Genomic DNA, 26,586 nt, shown 5'->3' on the forward strand with positions numbered 1-26,586 from the left:
GTGGTCTCAGCTAAGGGATGTGCCCTGTCTTTGTGATTATGTGGCCATAACAACTACATAGCTTATTTAATCAAGTAGCATCCACACTGGTGTCTTCATTTTCTCCATTAAAAAAAAGAAAAAAGACATCATTAATTATCAGCTAGGCATGTGGAGCTAATTACTGTGACTTTGAGGTTCTGTTTTTTGCTTCCTGACTTTTATGTTATCGCTTTAAATGCTTCTGCTCAAAATGCACTTTTTATGTATGTGTAGATCTGGGAAACTTTGTAATAGTTAAAATGAAAAGGGAAGTATTTTGATTTCCTGTCTGTCTGTGTGCACATCAGCTGAGACACTCTAACATAAGGATCCTGAAAATGTAGCAGGATTAATTTACAGTAACCTTACTCACTTTCCCCCTTTTTCTTTGCAAAGGAAGGGAGTGTGGGATCAGGATTTCATGGATGGGACTGGAATTCAAGGGACGTAGAGTCTAGCTCTGACTCTACTGTGATCTTGGGTAAGTCATTTTACCTCTATCATCTGCCTTAGTTTCTCTTTCTGGAAAAATAAGTAATTGCAATGTCTTCTTCAGGCAACTGATGTGATGCTTAATTTGTGTTTGTAAAGTGCTTATAAATCCTTAAATTAAGAATGGAATGGAATAATAAGTAACTATTAATACCAGTCTCACCAGAATAGGTGTGTTAGCTTACTCCTAGAATTCACTGAAATGTTGGATTTTCCATATGTTGCAGTCTGATTGAACGACCAATCCTCCTCTCCTTCCCTTTAGCTTCATTAACCTGTTCTGAAAGAGTAGAACAAAGAATCAATTGAAATATGTAAGACTGGAAAGTTTAACACACTACAGCACTTAACTACAGTCTGCAGAATATTTAAAGTGTGGTTCCACTCTGAAATTGGCAAGCTGAGGCAATACCTATCTGGAGCATTAAAGCCGTTGGATGCTGCATTTTATTCTGTAGAAACAGAATTTGCAATGTTTGATGTTTATTGCCTCTCCATGATTTCTGCATGAGATTTGCTCAGCTGGCAAATAAAACGGGGCTGCCCAAATGTCAGCTATGTCAGCTTGTCCTGATACCCCAAACTCAAGATGAGCCTATTCTGTGCATTGACAGCAGCAGTAAATGTTCTGATATTCAGATTAATTCCTTTCACAGAGCTTTTCTCCTTACCTGTCTTCAAATACAGTTCTTCTTCTGACCACCTTCACTGGATCTGCGCAAGGGTAAATGAACATAGCATAGTGAGCAGTTGTGTGGATGAGACATAAATGGAAGTTGTGTTAAAAATGCTCGTTTCTGGTCAGACCAAACGGAAACCATAGGATCCTGCCTTTTCTTTTACAACAGAAATATGTCATTTTTATTGTTATGCACTTCACCCTGCAAGTTTAATGAAAGTGTCTTTCTCCTGCTTTTTTCTATTCAGTTCAATTTTATCTGAATTTTGCCCCGTTCATCTGCAGGGCTGCCGCCTTTGTGTTTTCACTGCTTGTAATTCATAATCCCTCCTAGAGATTTTGCCCCCCAAAAAAGGACTAGATGCACCTGCGTCAGGGAAATACTGAGTTTCAGTCAGTCTTCTAATGTGTTTTCATTGTTCAGCTACTGTTAGCTGTAGGCAACAACAGTGGAAGGGCACATTCATAAAAGCTATTAAAATAATTCTCTTATTGCTTTTTCTTTTTTTTTTTTCTTCTTATTTGTACAGTTTGGAAATGATTATAAGCGACTCTACATGTTTATATACCTACACATTCAGATTTTTTATTGGATACATAAAACCTTTCTCCCCTATGTGCATGAATCTATAAAAACAGCATAAGGAGTGGAAAACACGACAGGTCTGGAGAATCTATGCACGTAAGAATGCTGTAGCCTGGGAGAGGGAGAGAGTATACAACTGTTTCTTTCTCAATACATTCCACCTCTTCAGTGATCATGAGCATAGAACACACTAGAACTGGGTGACAGCTGCTTGTCTGTGTTATTCTTCAAATAGTTAACCTTGTCCTCTGCCACATGGCACATTTTCTTGGCCACCTACCCACTTCTTCAATATTATTAGCTCTGTGATAATTTATACTATAAACTGCAGAATATTTCAGTCAAGGGAAGGACCCAGTGCTATTGGAATACATTTTGACATGCATAGGTCAGAGCAGCCCAAAACATGTATTTTCTTTTTTTCTTGAAACAATCTGGAACTCATTTTTTTCTTTTTTTTTTTTTTTCTTTTTCTTTTTTTTTTTTCTTTTTTTTTGATTGGCATTAACTTACAAAACACAGTTCCCAGTTCCTCACTAACATTGTGTTTCACTCAAAACCTGACATCACCTAGCCCAAACCTGTGATTTTCTATAGATCACAAACATTTTAAAATCAAAACCTCATTACTCTAATGGTTAAAAGAAAAAAAACAACACCAAAACGTCTGTGTTGCTCATGACTGTTTGAACCTCAATGCAGGCAGCTATGTTTCTATAGGTCATAACAGTTGAGATAAGTACTGTTTAGTATTGATCCATTTCAACTTTACATATTGTAAAAGACACCAATACCAGTTAGGAATTTGATTTCTGTGGTTGAAGAAATTGTGTTTATAGGCTCAGAAGAAGAAGGAGATGAGCTGGGAACTTAGGTGTCCATCATTTCAGTTTCCAGCTCTTGCCACCGAGGAGCTCTCTGGGCGGGGATAGTGGGTGAATCATGTTGTCTGTCTGCTGGGCTGGCTCATGACTTTTCAGCCATGTAGAAAAATGGTGCTTTGTGGCCTTAAATAAGAGGCAAAGATTAATTTTCAGGGCATTACACTGGCTTAAAACCAGGTTTGGATACTTTACAGTTTCCCCCTGTTGGTCTTATTTGTTGTCCTTCAGTCTGTACTCTTAAAAAATTAGCCAGTCTGTCTTCTCTGAAAATTTGTTTCCCATTGGCAAAGCAAGAACAACAACTATTGCCTGTATATCTTTGAAATATATGGTCGTCTCAAGGACATATTCACATTCAACATTTCATTATTGCTGCTGTAAATACCGTGTAAATATGTCTCTGTGTTCAAAAATAAACATCTTTGATAGATTTAGGTTTGGTTATCTTAATTGACAAACTGAAATGAGATCCACATAGATATGAAAATACTGTGACTATACTACAGTGTCCCGTGGAGCCAATCCCTTCTTTAAAATGCTAATTGTTCATTCTGGTATGAGACTATACAAAGAGCAATAGCATTTCTTCTGATGGAAAGAACAACTTTTATATCAAATGACCTCCCGGAAGCTGAATACAGAACCCAGAACAAGCCTTTTGGCGAGAGCTCAGATGTCCTTGTGTTCTTCCTTAAGGAAATCAGATCTTCTGGTTTCAATACTTTCTCTTTCCAAATTTCCAGACTCAATACATTTTTGGTTCTGAATATTCCAGATCATCTGGAACGTGTTTAAAGAACAGATTGGGGAATGGAGCAGATTAAGACAAGCAATCTCTTATCCCACAGAGCAACCTCACAACATTCTAAAACAGTTCGACACACAAAGAATTGCATCAGTTTAACTATTTTCAAACTAACACAGCTGTATTGTTGTGAAGCCCTTGGTAGGTAGATTTTAAGAGTTCTAGTAATGGTTTATATCTGTATAAAATTTGGTTGGTTTTGCATATCCTACTAAGAAAAAGGAAATCAAGCACACAGTGTGTGTGTGTGTGTCTACTTTGAAATTTTTACCACTTTTTGCTAAATTGTCTAAAATAAAATAACATTCTGCATAAATCAGCTCAAATATTTAGGTAAGCAAGTTTTAAAATAGGTCAGATATACCTCTTAAAACAGTGCCCAAACTATTTAAAAAATATCCAGGATCCTTTAGCTTGCTCCACGCTGCTTTTCTATGTGTCTGCTTTTTACAGTATCTTAAATGTGGAAGGTGCATTTTTTACAGCAAACTTTGCTGAATAAAGATATTATATCCTTGGAAGATTTTAATTGAAAGACTGGTTAATCATAAGTTTTTCAAATGATTCATTCAAGCTTTGGTCTATTGTCAGATGTGGTTTGGAAAATTCCCACCTTTGCTTATGAAGTATTTCTGAACCAGAGGCAACCAACCAAACAACACAGGAAATTCAAATTAACTAACAATGTTAATTTCATGCTTCTGAGAGACTGCTGGAGATTGGAAGAAAAAAAAAAATTTGCTTTTAGTGCCACATCTGTCATTGTCCTTTCAAGTATTTTGATTCCAAAGGGAGGAATGAAAGGAGAAACATGTTTCTTTGCACTTGAGCTCTGTAATATTTGCTCTCATTCCACTACATACCAGTGCAGCTGGAAATAAAGAGATAAGTATAAATCTTATGCTGTACATATCTGATGCAGATTTACTGAGACAACTGCTGAGTTGTCGCTCCCTTGCTGGCATTGACCAAGGTGGTACTGACCGCAGGAGTATGTAATATGGTTTTAGCCATATAAGTCCTGTCTCTACCTTCCTACCCATTTCTGAGCTTCTCATTTAGCCTGGGACACGTTTGCCTCAGCACATAACTCGCTGTGGGAGAAGCTGACTTGCATCCCAGTCCCCCGCTCTGTGTTTGGGTTTTCATTGTGGGAGAGAACAGAGAGGAAAAATATATATGTGCTTGTTCAGCCTGTGTTGATTGATTGTTCCTTAGCTATGAAACAATTTTCTGTACCAATTATGTCTTTGCAGATGACAGAAGCCATTTAGTCTAATGACCATAATAATTAATTTTCATTATAAATCAGATTAGTTAATGATGCTGAAGTCTACATTCTTCACAGAACTAAAGCACAGTATCTTATGTGCACTTTCAGAACATGTAATTTGCTATATAAGGTTCCGCTTTAAATATTTTTGCCTCAATAAGAACAGCATTGACTGCCTTTGACCTCCAGGGTTCAGTGGGAAGTGTTACTCTCCCATTGTCAGCTCTTTGCTAATAGCTTTCCATTTGCAGCCACAGGGACAAAGAACTTAAGGCTGAAGATTCACCGACTTTATATCATATTAGTGGGCGACATGCCTTAAGCCCTTTTTTTTTCTCCTTCACTGTAAAAAGTTATGACAGAGCAGAGAGTATTCTGGGGACAAGGTAGTGGTTTTTTGTTTTATTTTTAGCATAATATTTTTGCTGAATTTTTCAAAAATTTTGGTCCTGTGGTCACTTTAATCCACATAAAGGCAATCTGTAAAACATCTACATGGGTAGTAAGTAAACATGCAAAGCTTAGTATAATTTTTGTTTGGTTTTGTGTGCCATTTTGTCTCTTGCAAAAGACAGCCTATGAGATTTCTTCAGAAAGGTCATAGGCATCTTGGATTAGAAAAGGTGAGAAGCACTCTCTACAACAATTTTGCAGGAAAACTGAATTTATTATTTCAGACAAGAAAACTACTAAAACTAGTCAAATACCTCACTGATGTATTTCATTTTCTCTGTTCTCAAAGTCTGTGTGCTGAGCTGAATTAACTGCTTTTATTAATGGTAAGTATGCAACGAAGCATGTGGATGATCAGTGTGCAACATGTGGCTTTCGATGATTTTAATTTAGGATATTAACTGTCCATTATTTTTGGTGTTAAATGGGCCGCCACATCATGTGATGTTGTTCTCTAACTGAATGCTTGTAGTCATGCAAAGCATTGTCAAAGCATAGATCAACAAACTATGATTGGTGAGTAACATAAAGTGAATCATCTGGTATCATCCCCCTCACATAAGTAGAGGAGGAGCAAAGCCTTGTAAATATATCTTAAGCCTACCTTTGCATTTTTGATGGGCTCAGTGAATGCACTTTGGGACTCTGTTCTGTTCACTTGCTCCACTGAAGGAACTGTGTTGGATCCAAAATATGTCTTTTTTAAAACAAAAGCAAAAGAATTGGAAAAGAGAGATAGGAAAAGAGGAAGTAAAGATCTATAAGGAAGTTAATGGCACTTCATTACAGACTGACATTTTTGACTTCATGTTTCCAGAAAAGTAAAAAAAGAGTGAGGGACATAAGCTATACTCAAACTGAAAATGTAGAGAAAGAAGGACAAGATAGCAGAGGGGGAATTGCATAGACGATATGAACAGGAGTTAAGAACCATTTTTACTGGAGGGGATGCAGCTATTCAGGGTATAGAGATGACCTGGCAAATCTGTGCCCAACCAAAGAAAGTTGGGAAGTACTATTTCATTAAAAACTGTCTATTTCTATTCTTGTCATTAGCTTATAACTGAATAAAATAATATTATATGAGCTGTAAAAGCCTTGTCAGTTCCTCTTTGTACAAGTACTGTTAAATGTGGTGCTTTTCTCCAGCAATAACCTAGTCACATCCAGGTCCTAGGTTAATTTATAGGCTTAATTTTTTATCCATGTATTCCATTAAAAGTGGATTTGTTAAAAGAACATCACTGTCAAGATTGTAGTATATTTCCTAGGTAACAGCACTGCACTTAGACTTTGAATATATTGGACTATTTAAGCATCTAGTTTCTCAGGAAGAGTTAAAACAATACCATATTGCAGATCTGTAAAGGTTGGTGGTACTGCATCTTGACAGAGCTGGAGGGAATGCATACATCTTACACGGGCACAATGCGATGGCCGTGCTGCTGGCCTGGCTGCTGAAGAGCCCTTGCCTCTCTTGGGGAGCAAGGAGACATGCTTGCTGCAGAGGGAAGGCTCAGCTCCGCCAGCTGCAAGCAGACCTGGGGACTGCGTGGGTACACGGCTGCTCAGGCAACCTGGAAAACCTCTTCTTACATTTTAACTAAATGCATTTTTTATATTAAAAAAAATGGTTTCAAGTTGTTAATTTTAGCCCCCAAATATTTTACTGACCTGCAATTGGGAAGTGGTTTCTTAATTAAAATAAAAAAAATAAAGTGAGGAATGTAAGGACATAAAGTGAACTTCGTTGATTTTACCAATACTTAGTTTCTAATACAGAAAATGCCCTGCCATAACTACAAAAGTAGATACAGCTTCTGAGATATCTACTTTTAAATTTGTCTCTGAAGGTACTTTATATTTTTTTCTGTAATACATGTCTGTACTCTCCAAATGAGCAGCTTCTGGTGGGGGAAGAAGTGAATACAGAGTACACTTTTCCACTGTAGGGAAAAAGCAAAAGCAGTAGAGCTCACTTTTATTCCTTCCACTTCAAAACCTCTGAGTCTTGTTTCTGTGTCTATATTCTTCAAATACAAATAACGGAGTTTTTGGAATTTCTTTCTCTGTTGTTAAAAGATGCTGCTTACTAGAAAAAGGTGAAAACAGAAGGGGGAAAGGCAGTAAGAAGTAAAATATCTTTTTTTTCCCCCAAAAAGTTGCAGTTGTTGATAAAGAAAGCTTATGCAGCTGTTTGTAAATAGGAAGAAGGGTTTCAATTCTGATCACTGTAAAATCAAAGGAAGGCTGTGTCTGATGTCAGTATTTTGGGTTTATTCCAGCTGTGGCCACCAAAGGGGTGAAATATTCCCTTTCCTCTCTGACTTTTCCCCGCTCTGTAGCTCTCATTCAGGAATGCCGTAGCCACTCAAGCATCCTTTGCTGTACTTTGGAAATGAGGCATACAGCAAAAGGATGTTTTAACTGAGAAGGGAGGTTCAAATCCTACAGGAACAAGTGACAACTTGATCTGTCTGTAACGTAGTTACCTCATCTGTAAAGTACTCTTTTATATTAACTTTTATACCACAGCCATTGCTACTGGAGCTGAACGTCTGCCAACCATACATTAAGCTATATGACTATGCATCATTCAAATGATGTTGGTTCTTTCATCCTTTTCTTATAGAACACGTGCACACAGTTTGGGGGGTTTGGGGTTGACATTTGCCTGCATTTCCAGTTGGCCTGGCCGATTTTGGTCTTGCTATTGCTATCAGCACTGCCAGGCCTGCTCAGACAGATCTGCAACGTGAAGAAGCTATTGCTCTGGGCATCTGGTGTGTGTTTGGAGATGGTCCGGTCACCTGGGTTTAGTCAGGTTTTTAAGATGTGTTTTATTTCAGATAGACATCTCTTTATATTTGTGTTAGAGAAGGCAGAGCAAAGAACTGAGGCTTGTGAATGAATTCACCATTTCTATCCCCAGAAAGTCCTCTCTTGCAGAGAGCAACGTGTTGTCATTCTAGCAGAGAACTGCCTTGCTCCAGGGCAGTGAAGGTCTTGACCATGTTTTACATCTCAGAGGTTTGGACAGTCATTCAGGTCTGCTGAGCTCAGCCTATTGCAGGCCCAGGCCCACCTCGAGGTGATGCTGCATTGATAACATCCATTAAGGACTGTAGGAGGCTCAGAGACTGAAAAATAATATCTAAGATGGACAGATATATTTTTTACTTGAAGGGAGTCTCCAAATACAAGCAACCTGTGATCTAACCATGCAGCACAAGTTTGATGAAGTACCAAGAGACAGAGGTGAATTAGGAGTGAGGTGACAGCCAGAATAGCTTTGCTTTTACTCATATGTGTTTCAACATTAATGTTATTTTAACACACACACACACACACACACACACACACATACACACATTCTCTAACTTACTCTTTCTGAATAAAAAAATCTAGGCATTGCTCCAAACCATTACGCCACAGTCTTCACTGGGGTAAAATTGCCAATTTCTGCAATGGGTGCTTTTACAGAACTTGAATTTTAGGACAGAACTGCTGCACAGTATCTCTTTTTTGGGGGGGGGTGGGGGGGTGTTGTGGTTTTTTTTTTTTTTTTTTCTGGTAGGGAACATCCTTGTTTGCCTATCTGGCATAGCTATTGTGAGTTATATTTACTGACTGGAAACTTGGCAAGTCCAATATTTGTTCTTGGTAACAAGATACTACCCACAGTTTTTACTTACCGGGCTCTGCAGCAACCAGGTGGAACATACATCATTAGTTTACTGAATAATGAATATACTTTAAATCATGATTCAAAAATGCTCAGTTACAGTATATTAAATTAGAAAAAAAAGTTTAATGTAAAACCAGCTTTCCATAGTAGAATTAACAGAATCAAAATAGGCTTTTTATCAACTTTATTGAAACTCATTCAACTTTCCAAGAACTAAAAATTGGTTTCCTGTCTTGACTGTTTTGGAATTACTTACTGTCATCTGTTTCAGACGTTAAAGGATATGATTTAATATCAGCAATAAGGCCTCTGTTCCTACTTTGGCAGGTGTTAATTATTTAAACACTACTCATTTAAATTTGTTTCCAATCATTCTTTTCAGTGATTTGCTTTACACGTTTCTTCACGTGTATTTTCTGCACACACAAGTAAAACTGGGGGGAAAGTCCCCCAATCAGTATTTCTATTTCTCCACTGTTCAATCTATCTTTAGACAAGCAGGTAGAGACAGAAGCATATTTCATGTGTTATGGGTTTCAGTGATGGAATATAATATATAATACATCATTTTTATCTCCTTTGTAATAATAAAAAGTTGTTCTCTTAGGCAGAGTGCTATGGTTTCTGCATGTTAATGCTGTACTCTGTGCAAATTAATTGTGAAATGGGTCACATTTACTGAAGCATTCATTGGGTTTGGAACAATATAGACAGACTTCTTTGGGAAAAAAATAGGGAAAAAATCTCTAAAATAACTACAATGGTTCCTCCACATATACAGTCTCACCGGTTGGTTTACTTACAGTGACAAAAATACAGCTGTATGAGTATTGTTTGGTTCTGTCCAGCTACCTATTCATAACAATGAAAAATGGCTCCCTTGCTGCATACGCCTGAATTTTCATCTACCATCATGTTAAAGTCATCCTACCTTTTTTTATTTAACCTATGCCTTGCTTTAGAACACTGCACCAGAGAAACAGGAACTCTTAACACTGTATAACAGACCTCTGTCTGGTGTGAAGTGAAATTCTCGTTCTGCGACAGATAACTTGTAATTTAATACATAATTTTTGTCAGTAGAACACCATAAGGTAAAGCTAGACCAGAGGGAAAGCCAGGCACAAGACAGGGAATTTTACGCACCACTAGGAAATGAGAAGCTGACAACTATAGGTATTTCAGTTCTACAAGGCAAGTTATTTCATCCTGGTAATAAATGGAAAAGGTGGGTGTTTGTTTAGATTTAGGCCACTCGGTAATGATTTTAACACTCAGCCAAGTCTCCTGCCAAGACAAGCACTCCAAGGCCAAAATCTGTAATGAACTCTCATCTTCTCAATTATAGATTCAGCTCTGACCAAAGCGATATCCAATATTTCCCTCCCTGCTTCACAAGCACAGAGACATGCTGATGGACGTGCAAGCAGCATGGTTCTGCATGGCTCCCACAGCTCCCTGAGACCCCACAGCCCACCCCACTGCCATGCTGGGGCACCAGCACCTGCCACCTCCCCTTCTCCTTTCTCCTTGCCCCCCCATCTCCCTTTCATAAAAAGAGTGAGTGGAGAGAAAAAGTAGTGCCAGTGGTGCTGGGGAGGAGGAGAGGGGAAGGGATCTTCCCGTGGGATCCTCCCAGCCCCTTCTAGCAGCGGGAGACTGAACTGGTGGAGCCAGCTTTGGCCTTGCAGCTCTTCACAGTGATTGTGTTGACAGGTCTCTGCCAGCTGGTTGAGCTTGGCCGTGGCATCTGAAGAGCTATGACAGTGTGCAAGGGATACATGGTTCTGCAGCATGCTGCTCTTAGTCCGTGCTTATCTACTTCTTGTGTTACTTCAAGTGATCTTTAGTATCTCCTCCTCACTTGCACTTGTCACCAAGCTCCTTCTTTCTAATGCTTGTCCAACAAAAAATATCGAAGGTAACTTTATTTCCAAGACTTATATTTCATAATTCATCCTCCTGGCCTCATTCCTTAGCTTGTCTTCTGCCACCTTTTCCCATTGCTTTTGCTTGTTTTTCCCCGAGTGGTTTCATACTTCATTGTAGTCATATATTTTTTTTTATCCATATTAAAATTAAGGCATCTTGACCCCACCTGCCTACTGTCTGGTACAACTCCATCTTTGTCTTCTCTCTTGTAACACCAAAAATGTTCACCTGTCTCATCCCAACTCCCGCTGACCCTACACTCACCAAAGACCTCATAAAACCATGACACATGTTTAGAAGCTGGAGATAATAATATTCAAAAGGATTTTTTGTTTAGAGAAGTGGATATATATCTACATCAGGAATAAAAATGCACCCATAGTTGCAAGGCTTAAGGAGTGGAGGAAACTCTGATGCAGCTTTTCCAAGGTGTTTCAGGTTTGTGCAGAGGCATGGCCATGGGCTCTATTATGCTGCTGTGGATGCTTGCTTTTTACAGTTAATTGTTATGATCTGCTGCTGAACTAAATGGATCGCTATCTCTTTTTCAGTAGACTTCGGCTTGTTGTCCACCTTCTTGACAAAAGGTGAGGTGTGAAGAGGAGAAGAAACGTGATAACATATGGAAGAAAGAGCAAATTGTTTGCTGTACAGAGGGAGCAGAAGAATGTCTTTCCACCATGGAGGCAGAGACTGTGGTTAATTCAGAAAATAACAGTGGAAAAAAAAAAAGAGAGGAAATCAAAGCCAAAAAAACATGATCCCAGACTATGTCTGTGCTACTCAGAAGTTCTGATTTTTGCTCAGAACAATGAGTTTGTTGCAGTAAGAAAGCCTTCCTTATCCTTTGTGCTTCCTTACATAGTAAAAATTCCCTTTATATGGCTTTGTGTTCTTCGTTTATACTGCGTGTTACAATTTTTTGTGTGCTGTTCAACAGCTGGCAGGGGTGACAGAATTCTAGAGGGTAAATGCTATATACAATACCTAATCCAGTTGGTCCAGTCTTCCAGTTGTCAGTCATGGGTAGTCAGGCTTTATAGTTCTACTCATGAGTTCAGTGTGACTCCTGAGCAATTAAGAATCAGACGTTTTGGTCTCCTGTTCGTTAAAAAAAATGTAAAATGTGTTTGGCAAAACCGTAGATGAAAAATGAAAAGAAAGATTATTATAACTGCTATTTGTATTCTCAGATTAAATTTGGCTTTAGTTCCTTTTTCTTCTAGTTACTTGCTTGTGTACAGCAATTTTGGCAGTAGGCATTAAATTGTATGTAGGTTAATTACTTAATGTTTCTGAATTGCTTTGAACATGAAGTAAGTGCCAAGTATTACTAATATTATGTGAGACAACATTATAATAAGATGGGGGTTTCATCTTCAGTTTCTTTTATCATGCATTAATACATAAACTTTGTTTGGTGCTATATATAGATAGTACATATAATTATTTGAATTCACTACAGCTTGAATTCCTTTCCCTCCCTCACTGTAAAAAGAGAGTGACATAAAATGCAAAGAAACAAACATTGAGAGGAGAACATTCTTACCATGACCCATGACTGAAAGGGATATACACGGATCCCCAAGCCCAGTGAAGAGTATTGCAGACATCTAACCTGAAAATAAATTAGTTTGTTTTAGAAAAATATGTTTAATTAAGTTTCAAAAATATCAAGTTCTCCTTCTAATAAGATGATCAGCAATTTGATTATTGTCATTGCTTGGAAGTTGCACCTTCGTTTTGTGTAAGCTCAAGTTCTGAACATCGCATTTTCAGAAGTAAAGTTAAATTTACCTTGTTACTTCCCTTGTCTAAATACTTCTGTGTACTAATTAACTAACTCTTTGAAGACTCTTAATGTGAATCACTAAGGTCTGCATTTTGGAAAAAAATTGGGTTTTTTGGGCAGCCCAGTATCCTCAACATTACAGACAGTAATTTTCTGTTCCAAAATAATATTATATGACATTGATATGCCTTACAGGTTAATTACAGATGGAAACTCTGTTAAAAGTATTTACCTTTTCCACGTCATTTGCAGATTTACCAACAACAGCTAGCAGTAGACTGTACCTGCCTATGGATTTTCAATTGTTAATATCTTGGGTAAGTTTAGGAATTTCTATGGCTCTTTGGAGATGTATAAGTTGCTTTTATTGTGATGGAGGTCAGACTGTTATAATGATATGACCCATTTATTTAGAAGAAGGAAATCGAAGTGGTCATTCTAATCCCTCTGAAGCTGCTTTGAGGCTTGGATTGGTTCCATCTCAGTAATGGACATTATATAATCTAAACAAATATTATTTCTCTTTTTACTACCAACCTTATACCTTTCGTGTGACAAATATACCTACGTATCTGCAGACTATAGAGTAAGGGTATTTCCTGGTAGGCTGCTATTCAGTGTACACATACACTTGTCCAGAGGTATGGTTTGGACATTCTGATGGTCTGCTTCATGAAATAAAATTCGTTTGGTTTTTTTTCCAAGGAAACCATTTTTTTAATCAGTCATGTTTCCTTTCCATGAAAACATTGACTTTTCGTCAGAATTAAGGAAAAATAACCCTATGAAAAACTTTTTGAAAAACTATTAATTTTTTTCAAAATATTTTCATGGGCAGAATCCTCCTTTTTTGATCAATATTAGTACTAAGATTAATGTCTAGTTTTAGGAGACCAAAAACTAGAGCATGTGTCTAGCAGACTAATAGTGTCCGTGCAAGTACAACTATTTCCCTACCCAGGCTCTGAAAATCAAGGCCTATGTGGTTTCTGCCTCTCACACAAGCAGTAACTTAAGGGTTTAAAATGAAAGCAAACTATATAGTATGTTGTGCAAGTGCATTGAAACAAAAATATAAATGTGAAAACCCAACACATCATAAATAAAATTAAATATATCCAAAAATAATTAAAATACAAATCATAAATTAAAAAAAATAAACATTTATCTTGTTAACTTGAAACTTAACTTGGGCAAAGCAGTTTCTTTTTCTTTGGTTTCTATGAACATAAGATTTTATGAGTACTGATATCGAATTACTATATATTATCTAAAAATGCAACATAAGATCTGCCTGGGTAGTCAGTAAGATGTCATTCATTATTGTTTCACCTTGGGGACTGGATATTCAATCTGAAAAAATAAACACTCGATGTATGCTCCATCCATATGACAGGACCTTCTGTTATAGCTTCCTTTCTGTTATAGCTTCCTTTCTATAAAGCTCCTACCTGGTTCCAGCTAAAAGAAACCCTATCAGATTCACCTAGGTTGCAATTTACTGCTAAAATACCCCAAATATTTTACTCTGTGGAGCTGCTCATTAAAAAAAAAAAAAAGGTTTAAAAGTATATTTTCCTGTTAAGTATTGATATGTTAAGTGCTGCTTCTATTCTGAAAGCTTGGTAAATGTTTAATGTCAGTTTTGTCTGATCTTGTGTGTTTATAAATTGTGTCTGTCAATTCATTTCCTCTGGCAGCATAGTGAAGCTTTGCTAGCAAAGGGATGAAAGAGGTAAAATTTTAATTCTGCGGCAATTTCCTTTCTTGCCTATCACTTTCACAGGCTTTACACTATGTCATGAAACTCCCATGTTTTAAGAGACTTCCTACTTATGTATGAAGAGATTCAGGCACCTCTCAAAGCTTTACTGATCAGTTCATGTTAGGAAGCGTTTCCAGCATAGCAGTGCCAGCTGAACAGGTCACACCACTTTTCTTCTTCTCTGCTGTTGGAGAGCTGGTATTCCAGACCAAAAGAAATCTCTGTTTTTTCCTTGCTCCTTTGAGGATGCATGTTACCTTCCCTGCACCACAGCCTGCTGAAGAAAAGAAATTATTTAGCTAAGGAGGACAATGCCATGCACCTGGTCTTTTACTTTCAGCCTAATGAAAGAGTGAGGTCTGGTCCACTGAAAAGTAACAGAGATATCGCTGAGCTGCCTTCTTCCCTGTCATTCCCTGTGCTGGCAATGACAGATCAGGCCAATCTCTTACCTGCAAAGAACTTCTGTGCTGAAATAAAACAACCCCTAATATGGCAGAGATCTCATCCAGAAAATCCTGCCTTGCATATACAGTCTTTTAGACTAAAAAGGCCCTTAATATTTATGTGAGCTACTATTTGCATTATACTTTAAACAAAATGCTGTTGTCTAGTCTGAAGTTGGACTTGCATCTGCAGAAGTATTTAGGTGCTGAACTCCTTGGTAGGTGCTTTGCTTGTCTGTTCACTTCAATCCTCCCTCCCATATTGTTCTTCTCTGCCCAGGTACCACCAACATGGATGCACAGCTGTGCCCAGGAAAGAGACTTAAAGGAATACACATGTCAGAAAAAAGGTTAAAACTCCAGAGCTGTTTGAGACAAATGGAGAAGAACTTAAACTAATGAGATAGGCCAAAGCATTAATGGAATTTAGATAGACTTTTCAGAGAAGTTAATTGAATTGAAAAAATTACAAGTGGCAGCGGCTTTAAAAAAGATTTAAACATGATTTTATTTTTTTTTATATATTAACAGGCCAAATTGCTAAGTCAAATAAAACAAGGGATCTAAAAATAAGGGAAAAATATTTATTATTTGCACAACAAGATATCATGCAATTAAGGTTAGAAGTCCTAACAGAGAGGCTGTTATCAGCCTATTTGGGTGTGTGAAATATGGCATCAAAATAAACTGTACTGTTTAGTGAGTTTTTTCTTTAAATCTAGTACAAAATGCAGAAAATTTTCATAAGATTTTTAAAATTAAGCAAAAAACAGACCTGTTTTTTAGATTTTGTGCTACCAAATTGGGTGAGAGTCACCATATTGGTACACATACCTCAATGTGATTTGTAGTGCAAGTGAGAAATTTCACATGGAAATCCCTTGCATTAAAATCTCTATTAAATTAGCTATTAATTTAATGCAGCAAATTAAAAGCCACTATAAACAGGTGGAAAACCCCAACAGCACTGCATCTGTGCACACTTCAGCCTAATACACTGTCTGAAAATTTTAGTGTGACTGAATTACTAGCAGCAATTTTTGAGACTTTGGAGCAGTTGCAGCCAGTTGCCTGACACCAGGAAAAGACAGACACTGGAGTGGAAGGGCTTTTGGAACATAACGGCAGCAAGGAGGCTAATAAAGTGATTGCAAATGGTCTGTTTAGTGAAGTGAGTGAAACCAGTGGTGGAGTAAGAGTATGAAAAGCACATCTTACTCTTACTTTTTTTTTTTCGTGATTGAGAAAGACATAAACATATCTATTAAAATAAGTAGAGACAGTTCATTAAGATAAATTAACAGAAAGTTCAAAATAAAAATACAGCTTTGGTTATTTTTCACTGAAATATGCCCAATATGATCAAATACTTCATATTTGATCTTGGAATTATATTTCAGATGAGGGCAGCATGAGTATGAATTTAAACTAACATCTCCTGACATGCTCTGACAGCAGGCTTACCTTCCTTCCAAGGAAAACCAGCCCTTGGAAGGACACCTTCCTGTAAACGAAGGAAGAAAGTGATGCAGGAACATTACATTCCAAATGTAATTTATCTTATACACATGGCAGTTCTGGGAGAAGGGAAGCTACACTGTATGGGGGCAAATGCCTCTTCCAGGACTACTGCTAGAATGAGTACAAGACATCTTAAGAGCCCAGTCTTTCCCACCACTACTTTCATTGCCTTCCCTGCAAATACCACCAAGGACTGAATTTTAAATAGGAAAGTGCAACAATATTTGCTTGTATTCCTAAAAGAACATGCCGCTTGGAGATACTAGTGGTAGGTATCTTCATGCTGCACTTCAGCCTGCATCATTCCTGCGAATTTCCAGGAAACATTTTCACCAGCATATTAAAGAAAAATGAAAGAGGGACATAAATGCCCTATGCAGAGTTTTTGCATTATTTTTTCCAGTTTAGAATTCAGGTGCCTTATAGGGAAAAATAAGCAACAAAGAAATGTTTGGGTTTGGGGGTGAAAAAAAGTTGCAGTGTATTAGAAGGAAGGATGTGGTTAAAACAAATGCCTAGAAGGCAGCAGATAACAGTTCTGTTCCCAGATCTGACACAAATGCTCTTTTTGACCTTGCACCAAAACATTTCCTTGCTTTGGGATCAGTTTCTTTGCAAAATGGGGGTGATAACAGTGCTTAACTACCCTTCCTGACAGAGGAAGTGGGAAGTTTTTATTTATACTTGTTACAAGCTTTCAGAACCTGAGAGAAATTAAAACTGGATCAGTTTGGACCTGCAGATTTAAGTCTTTCCTTCAAATACAATACTTCATTTATAGTACTAGGTTTATTTTACACTAATTATGTTTATTTTAAAAAATGATTATTTGCTCACTCCTGAAAATAATTAGCTAACTCCATTGCTTGAAAAGCCTATTTTCTGTTCCTGAAGTCAACGAAAAAAAAAAAAAAAGGAAAAAAAAATGGAGTAATAACTCTTCTATCCTGTATATGACCAAGAAGTTTAATTTCTGATAGAAGATTTCAACATTAATAGTGTGATCCTGATGGGCTGTTAGAGAGAATTAGAGGAAAACAAAGATGCTTTTTGCACCTTCTAAAATAACTTAGAGGAATGCTTTGATTGTTTTTTTAGAAATAAGCACACATAAAAAGTGGCATTTCCCTATTGCTCTTCCAATGAGTTCTGGAGCTGAGAAATCCCCCAGGCAAGACTTTCAACTTGCTTCCTTCCATCGTGAAGCAGAGAAGCGTTGCTGAGGCCTGCAGAGCCTTCCAGCTTGTTTGAAGAAGGAGGAGACTATTATCTGGTATGATTCAGCACCCATCAGACAAACTATCTCACCTCCTTCTGGCTTTTTAATATGTTTTTTTTAGCCCTTGCCTTTGAAACTGTGTCCCAAACAGGTCATCCACGCTTAGGAGTCTGGCCCAGCAATACTTACCCTTAACTGAAGTAATGTTTACATATAATATCTGTTTAAATTGCGAAATGCCTATTGTGAAAACAAGAGATATATTCAATCACTGTACCCCAGAACAAATGAGAGAAATATTCCAGAGCTCCTATCTGAGCTTAATAGGTATAATTTTGCTAGTGATATGGTAATACACAGCAGCTTTCCCTGGACGGCTGTGTAAAACAAAGAAGTGGTTGTCAGCCTTTCAGAATCAGATGTTAATGATATTTCATGTCTTTGTTGAGTCTGTGGAAAGCAGCTACTGCACCTAAAAAGGAAATGACTTCCATACCAACCTCCCCCAGCCAAAGTCGTTCAGATTGGGAAAACTGGATGAGGTCCATATTTATACTTCGGAAAGAGGTGTAAAAGATGATTTCAAGACAGTATTGACTGAGCTGTCTCCCAGTCTCTTTACCCAATGTTATATCTTATCACTGTGATGAAAGTTTTTAGTTCAGTGTATTACAGTACTATTTTTTTTCTTTCTCTCTTTTTCTTTTTGTCAAACATATACGAGGAAAGAATGTAATGTAAGCAAAACTCCAATGTGTTTCTGGCAAATGAGGAGAGTTTTCTACATCTTGTATAATTTTGGAAGCATTTGAATCCAAAAGTAATACGTCTTCCAAATCAGGAAGAAGGCTTTTTATTAGACTGATGCCTGCACACAGCAGAGAGAGGGTTGCCTGTCCCAGCGTTGCAGCAAGCAGGGACTGGTGCTCTGTCTGAGCTAGTCTGGAAGATTTGAGCCAGTCAAAAGAAGGGTTTCTGTAGCTTTATTGCTGCAACTTCATTTTGCTGTACTACTGTATGTCTTCACTTCTGCAAACTTTCTTTCGTTTGTTTTAAGAAGAGGTCTTAATTCCAATGCAAAATCCATCCAGAAAGGAGGGCCCCTCAGCGCTGTATTCCAGCTGGTGGGGATTAGTTCAGTCCTTTTACCGGATACGTATCATTTTAATCTTAAGCCTTTAGACACTGTACAACATACTATTAAGTCTGTTACCAAATAAAACACTAAAAGGCTGATTCACTAAGGGTTACACACCCTTTGCAGGGAAAAAACTAACATTTACAAAGGGATAACTGCCAAAAATCACTTAAATTTCATGTCTTTCCTATTTACTAAATCCCACATCCACCATGTGTACAGTAACTTCCTTCAGATATGCCCCTGGGAGAAGTGCAAGTCAAAATAAAGGGGAAGTTGCCCCCCTAAAACGTGTCCCTAGCTCTAAAGAGTGATTTATATTGGTTCACATCAGAAAATCTGAAAAATGAAAGTTATGTTGTTCAGGAATAAAATGAAACCTTCCAGAAAGTGTGAATCGTGTACTTGACTTCTATGATAACGAGTAATACATTTCCTATAGGAATTAGTGGTTAGGGTATGAAACCGGGGCATTAACAGACTAAGGGAATCATTCGCTAATGATCTTGCGCAAGTGACTTTCACTGCAGTTGCTAACTCGGGTGCTTAAACTGAAGCAATATTGCAGTGCTTGGTTATTTGGGGAAATGTGGGTGACAGAATCACTGGACCTTGAACAACTCACTTGGGTCGTTAATAGCAAATGCAGATGCCTGACTTCACTCCCTCTGGAGCTTCTTAAATGACGTTTTATCTGTCTGTGAAGGGTGAGGCAAAAAACCTCTGATATTTATAACGTGCTTTGGAAGACGGGAGTGATCTAAATGCAAACTATGATAGCTAGTGTTTCTTGGATAGTCTTTTGTTCTGACACAGACTCAGAAGTATCTTACAGCATTATTTTAGCTAGTCATTTGAAGTTAGGCACTATAGCTAGTCGTGCTCAATTAGTGCCTATGCTTATGGGTCCATCTTAGGCCACAAAAATCACCTCAGGAGGTCATTAGGTGTGGCCCTGGCAACAGGACTGTGAATGAAACTGCATTGATAATCTGTGTCCTACTGTTTGAGTAATACAAATGATTTAAGTTTTCTTCCAGGGGACTGGGTAGTTGTTGTTTTCAGTAAGAAATAACTCATCTGTTTTGGAAAATATTGTTTAATGTATAATGGAATATTCCACTAGCATTGACAGGCAGAGCTGCGCCATGCCAGCCAGCCAGCCCCAGGAGCTCTATTGGCCAGGGTGACTGCAGAACAGGGTGCAGGCATTCCACTAACGCTGGGTTCAGTGCCCCCTAACTGCTGTTTTCCACACTCCCAGCTGTACAAAAAGAAACTGTTCCTAGGCATGTTGGTTAGGAAAATTAAAAACCTGAATGTATGCTGTGACTGTGGTTTTTCTTAGAGGATAAACCTGAATAGAATAATAGTATATAGAATTTACAAAGACTTTTTGCATTCAAGATATTTGAGCAAGATAAACGGTAAAATCACCATATGCATTAAGCTCTGGGATAAAGTACTATTAATTCTGTTGCACAGATACACAAGTTGAACTTAGGCAAAGATTTTTGTCTGAGAACTGAGGTAAAGATTTTTGTCTCAGCCAGGATTATAATGCAAAGTTTTTATTTAGTAGTCCTATGCTCAGACCATGCAATTCTCCCTAGCTCAATTTTATTGCAAGGGTCTTGGTGTCTTCATTAAAGGCCTAGTTTGAGAGATCATATGATTTTTGTTAAAATGTCAGTATTCATATATTAAAGAAAAAAGTTCTGAGGCCATATATTGTGGGAAAAATCTGGAAATAAAAAGTATCACTCATATGTAGCCTGAAGGCTCCAAGGACCACTAGACAATGTAAAAAACAATCAAAACCAAAATGTTCTTGTTTATGTAACAGTCATGATTTTAAAGAGATTTTCGCGATTTTAGGGATCCAACTCATGATTTTTCAGTACTTGGCCTTGGCAGTATTGTTAGCCTGCAGTGAAGAATTTGCATCTGATGACCAAGTTCCCCTGTCACTTCACATACGGTAAGTTTATTTTGGAGGATCATGAGATACGAATTCTGTTACATGTTAACAGCCTTGCCAAGCTCAAGGATTCAAAAATTATGAGCTAGTTTATTCTACATGGCAAAGCGATTAGTGAGAGAAAATACAACAACAACAACAACCCAGCAAATGCTCTTAATATTTATTCCGTTGACTCCTCTCTATGAGGCCTTCAACAATGCCATGGTTCAGTACCACCACCAGAACTAGCCTATTTATCTTCAGGGATGAGAGACATCTCTGAAGTTTAATGACAAAAATATGGGCCTTGCTCTGTAGTGTCCATAAGCTGTTTTAGGGGGGGATGCAGCACAGGGCATTTACAAACAGAGACGGTCTGAATAGTCTTTGTTACTGCAGAAATAGGAAAAGCAGCACCTGGGAACCTCCATCAGTGTAGGGCTGTATTTATAGGAACACCATTAGGGGGAGCTCTGTAATAGACTTAGTGTTTTACAGCTTCCTCACCTTAAAAACCACTACCTTCGCATTTTCTTAGTAGTAGTAAACAAGTGGTGTTTAATACATTAGTCTTCATGGTACTTCTACCATCTTCTTCACCACCATTGAGACTGGCAGACACTTTAGTGGTGAAGTCACCATAAAGACCAATGCAGAACAGAATGATCAGTGTCAGAATAAATGGGCTCAAATGAGCGGATTCTCAGATAAAAGTTGCTGTGATTATCTGTGTGATTCTACTGTTTTCTTTGATAGACCTATTCAATTGCAGAGTCTTGCTGTAAGTATTTGTGGCCCTTAAATGAGGTACCATCTTGAAGAAACTTTATCACCAAAATCTTTTGCTACAGAGGTCCTGCTGTGAGTTTCTTAGGGAGCCATCCATTCAGCTGAAGTCCCCTCTGCTCTGAAATGTCCTCTATTGAATCCTATTATGTGAAAGAGAACGGGCTAAGGAATTACACTTAATATTTATGTGATACATCATGTGATATAGGATGCGATATGGTACATCAGTCACAGCGCCAGCAGTCAGATGCATTCTTTTTTCATTTAAGAAAGGCTTGTTCTTATTTTTAGAAAGATAGAGTGACTTTCAGCTTTCTGTGAAGTGCAGAACTAAGAGATTGTAATTTTGAGAGATCTGTATGACCTGCAAGGCTGCAATAAAGAATGAGGAACCATAGCAACTTGGATTTACATTCTTAAATAAGATGCAATGATGGATAACAACAAAATAAAAGGATAGGATGATCTCCATTTCATTTATCTGGAGGAATAAATCCCACATAGCTAGGCAAGATGGTGAGATGAACCAGTATTTTATCATACTGTAAGTAATTCAGAGTAATGGAAAATGTCCAATTTTTCTAAAGGATTACCAGGGAATAATTAGTAAAGCAAAAGAAAATTTCACCCCAAAATCCAAAAAAACACTTTGGCACAGTAAAATCAAATTAATTGCTAAGATTAACTCCATTTAAGCTAAAAACTGCTTTCAGTTTTTGATTTTGTATATTGTTCTTATAGATCAGAATATGAGACAGCCTAGGAATTAGCTCTTCATATATTTTTTAGGCTGAGTTGAGGCACTTCTTAAGTACATTTAAAAATTTGAAAAACACTCCCTCCATTGCTGAAAATATGATGTGAATGAACTGTAATGAATTCATTCCCAAAGAAATAGATTCAAGTCATTGCTGCACTATTGCCAGCTTCTGTAAAACTGCCTGGCAAAAAGCATGCAAACAGTTCATGCAACGTTGCTCTGGCCCTCTGTGCACATTTAAAACAGTAAATGTTAATCTCCTTTGCACCAGGGCAAAGTAGGGGAAATAGAAGTATAATAGTGTGACCATTACCAGAACACCTGAGAAACACATTCTTATCATGGTTGGGCTTTTAAGGGTTTAGATGGCCTTCACTCTTGATCCTGGGACATTAAGGTCCTAACTAAGAAATATGCTTCTGTGAAACCGCACAAGAATCTAGTTACCAGAACCCTTAGTTTCTGTCATTTCCAAAATGTAAAAAGTAGCAAAAACTGTTCTACCTGGTCTTTTTGCTGGGATATGAACTTGTTCCCAGTGTATAACTGCTTCATCTGTTGATGTCTCTTCTGCTTTCTCTCTGGGCCATTACTACCTTCAGCACACTGCAAGGCTAGATCATGAGCTCCTTGGGGCAGGGTAGCTGCCTTTTTCTATTCGTATTTTAGTTGCTAAGAGAGCCCATAGATGCCACACAAAAATGGTGATGACTATTATAGCAGTACTAAAGTACTTTTTGCTTTGTGAAAAGAATGACATTTGCCTGCTTCTAATAAATCTTGAACCATTCATGGCAGAATTAAGTATGTTGTACCCCACCTAAAGGAGAACTGCTGCAGGAAGCATCTCCAGCCCAGCAGAAGTCCTGGTTACCTCTCTCTTGAACTTTCTCTTTGTCCCATGCAGACAATAGTCTAAAGTAAAACTGTTGCAAAACTGTGAAAATGCAATAAACCCACCCAAACTGCCAGAGCAAACAGACCTCTATTCCAGTGAGGCCAGGACTGTCTGCAGCCTCAAGGCCAGGGGCAGCTGCATTGAATGGTGAAGGAATTGGATACTGACTGCAGCTCTGAAGTACACAGTTATGTTCTTGCATTAAATGTTCTGAAAGCAGTCACTTGTTGACACTTGGAACTGTTGTATTTCAAAGCTGCATCAATAAACAATGACTTTGTTTCTTCTGGACTAGAGGAAATTATCAGATGATCAAAATGAACTGATTTTTTCCCCCTAGAATGTTAGATGTGTTTGTTAACATGGAAATCTTCAAGACTTCAGTCAGAGAAGACCTTACTTAAAAGTATAACAGAAAGCAGTGCTTTGATGCATCTTACCAGTGTAGACGAGTGGGTCCATTCGGCCAGAAAAGTTTCAGTATGCAACTATTTGGTTTTGTGCAATGCAGACTCATACAGCCTGTTAGCATGCCTCTAGCATGCTCAAGACTTTACTTGCCTACTTTACTTTGAGGTTACAGTAGGCATCAGGATAGACCAGATGTTCTTGAGATCAAAAGTGTATGGGACCTGAAACTGAGACGGTCATGATTCTTCTTGAAAGGCATGAAATGAGGCTGAGGACCTCTAGGAAAACCATGGAAACTTAAGTTGAAACCTCTTCTGGAACGGCCTTGTAGTCTGTTCCTCACCACAACTAATATGATAAGAAAGGAGAGCAAAATAGGTGAAGGCAGTGAACAGAGTTTTCTTCCCTACTGTTGGGACCATGAACCATCAGAGAAGAGAGAGGGAATGATGGAGAGAGGAAACTGATGTAGGGCAAAAGATCATGCCTCAGGACACACTGCCTGTGTATGTCACTGACACTGACCACTGAGGAGAAGCACTCCAAAAAGTATTAAACAGGTGTTAGTTTAAATGATGACCCAGAAGATAGAAGACACAGGAGAAGGATGTGATGATGGAAACTGCAGGGGCTGTGCTGAATAGGTGAAGGCAACTCAGACTGAATTAGGATGTGCAGTAAGAAAGAGCTGGATACAGTAACCTCTTGAGATCTCCACCATCAATTGCTGTCAGCAAGGAATTTGTGGCCGGCAGAACTGGGAGGGCATTTTGGAACATGCATGAGGCTCCTGACAGAGCTAGTCCCTCATAACCCTCACTTTAGGGAATATCTGCCTTAAGTCTTGCAAGATAAGCATGACTAGCTGTGAAAAAGGTATCTCACAAATATATTTGCAAAATTCAGTAGCTATTAATTACAACAAAAAAAGCAAAATAACTTTCATGCCTTCTGACTCTATCCAAAATACACTTGGGGGTTTTGAATATATTTTTCTGTTCTACTTCCAGATTCTTTTAAGAAGACCTCTGAACTGCTTGATTATAATTGATTGCTTCCTTATATACTTTGTGGTAAAGAGTTTCATGACTAAATGATCTCTAAAGTTAATAGAAATCCCCATTCCTCCAAATTTTTCCTGCTGCTATCTGCTGCCAATCGAAAGTCCTGAATCCATGTTGATTTAGCTCCAACTATGAGAGAGAATAGAACATTTTGAAGGCAAAATTTAAAAAAAAAAAAATAGCTTATGCCACGAGAGATGTGGCAAGTTGAATTTCAGAATATTCATATCTTGGTCAGCAACATAACCTCTGCAGACAGGACTCCAGAAGAAGACAGAAGATGGATTCTCTAGAATTTAGTCTAGCTGCTGATACAGTGTAAATTGCAGCAGATGAAAGAGACAAAAAGAGAAGGCTGCAACATTAGAAAATTATCACAGCAAACTGTCTTTTCTTCTTTGAGAAGTGAGAAGTGCAAATACTGCACAAGTGTGATGAAGGTTGTCCAAGAAGTGAGGTACTCATTTTGAGGGAAAAAAAAAATACTTCAGCAAAATTCCTATAGAACCTTTGAGTGGAAACTAAAATTGCTGTGATGTCAACACCACCCACTTTGCCCTGGGAGATTTCCACTCCATGGAATGAGCTGGAAGGTCCTTTTTTACATGTCCCTGTACTATGTACAACAAATCTGGATTCTGTTGTATAAAGACCACAACACTTGTTCCAAAAATATAGCAGCCTTTGAGGTAGTTATGGGAGCAATTCCGCAAAACTATTTTAGAGGAGATACACTGACCCAGTTAGATGGAACCTTTCACTAGTTTTTGAAAATATGGGCAGTGTTTCTGTGAACATAAGTAATTAATTCAATGAAAGCAGTGCCCAAACATCTTTATTTTTGTGGAATGAGACATGGGATTTTTGTGGAATTCATAGTTGGTCTAAATATCACGTTGCATACTGCATGCAAATGGGTTTCTTTTGCATATGATTTGCAGTTGGCATAACTGTTGTGTGTAGACATGTTTAAAAATTCACCAGTACTAACATTCCTTCTAGACAGTAAAAATCCCAAACAATTCCAACCACAGTTGTCTCATCAGTGCTAGTTTAAAATTCAGGACTCTGTACAGGAAGTAGAAAAACTGTTTCTAGGAACATTTTTTCAGAGATAAATTTCTAAATTTCTGTAACTAATCACTCAAAGACTTTATTGAATTTCAAGTATTTTTGAAAAAAAATCTGTCATAAAATGTGAAACAATATTGGTGAGGATTTGAAATCTTTCATTCTGATCTAAGAGTAATATTTTTTTTAGTTTTCCTATCAAATTATAAAGAATTAGAATTTTCAGAAAATACTAGCCAAGCTCTGAATAGTGTTATGTAGTGGTTAATGCAACGAGTGAAGTCACTTGTTTTATTTAACAAATTGGAAATACAGAAATTTCTCATACTTCCACAGGAATGCCTCTTCTAATGTCTAAAATCACAGTGTTCACTGATATGCTTTTAAAGACAATTGTAGTTGTAATAAATGTAATGAAACTTGCCAGCAACCTTCTGTTATGTCAGTAAAATATGTGTTCTTTGACCAAGCCACCAGCCCCATTCATTTTTAACTTAAAATGTCAAATTAAGAGGGTATTGTGAGCTGGGAAGAATATGTTTTCCATGCAAAGATTATTTTTATACCACAATGTTTACTGCTTAAATAAAATAATGCAAAAACACTTCACAAAATGGAATTTCAAAGTTTCTTCTCTATTCCTTGCGTGTGAAGCAAAAAGCCTGTATGCCTGATTTTCCATTCCACTGCACCCTCAGTAGGGGTAAATAATCAAGAAAACTTTGAATATCAGCAAAGCTTTAGAGGAGACAGCTGTTGTATTCTATTTTTTTGGTAGATACAGGCAGTGGGATACTGTCTTTAAGAATTGTTTGATGTGTGATCTCTATGTGGCTGTTCTCTGTCTTTTAAAGATTTGAGAGGAGAATTCTGAATAATTTGACAGGGTACAGAGATGTCAAGCGCGACCTTCTGCTTCATCATGATCGGAAAGGT

At 37.8% G+C, this 26,586-nt stretch overlaps 1 long non-coding RNA gene across 1 annotated transcript; it reads left to right on the plus strand.

Annotated features, from left to right (window-relative positions):
• LOC141916117 (uncharacterized) lies at positions 1-26,205 on the plus strand. Its single transcript, XR_012621072.1, has 5 exons — positions 1-176; positions 418-502; positions 11,365-12,922; positions 20,573-20,675; positions 24,526-26,205. It is a non-coding gene; the product is annotated as an uncharacterized LOC141916117 (long non-coding RNA).
• The last annotated feature ends 381 nt before the right edge of the window (positions 26,206-26,586 follow it).

This window comes from Strix aluco, chromosome 1 (assembly GCF_031877795.1).
Source record: "Strix aluco isolate bStrAlu1 chromosome 1, bStrAlu1.hap1, whole genome shotgun sequence".
NCBI lineage: Eukaryota > Metazoa > Chordata > Aves > Strigiformes > Strigidae > Strix > Strix aluco.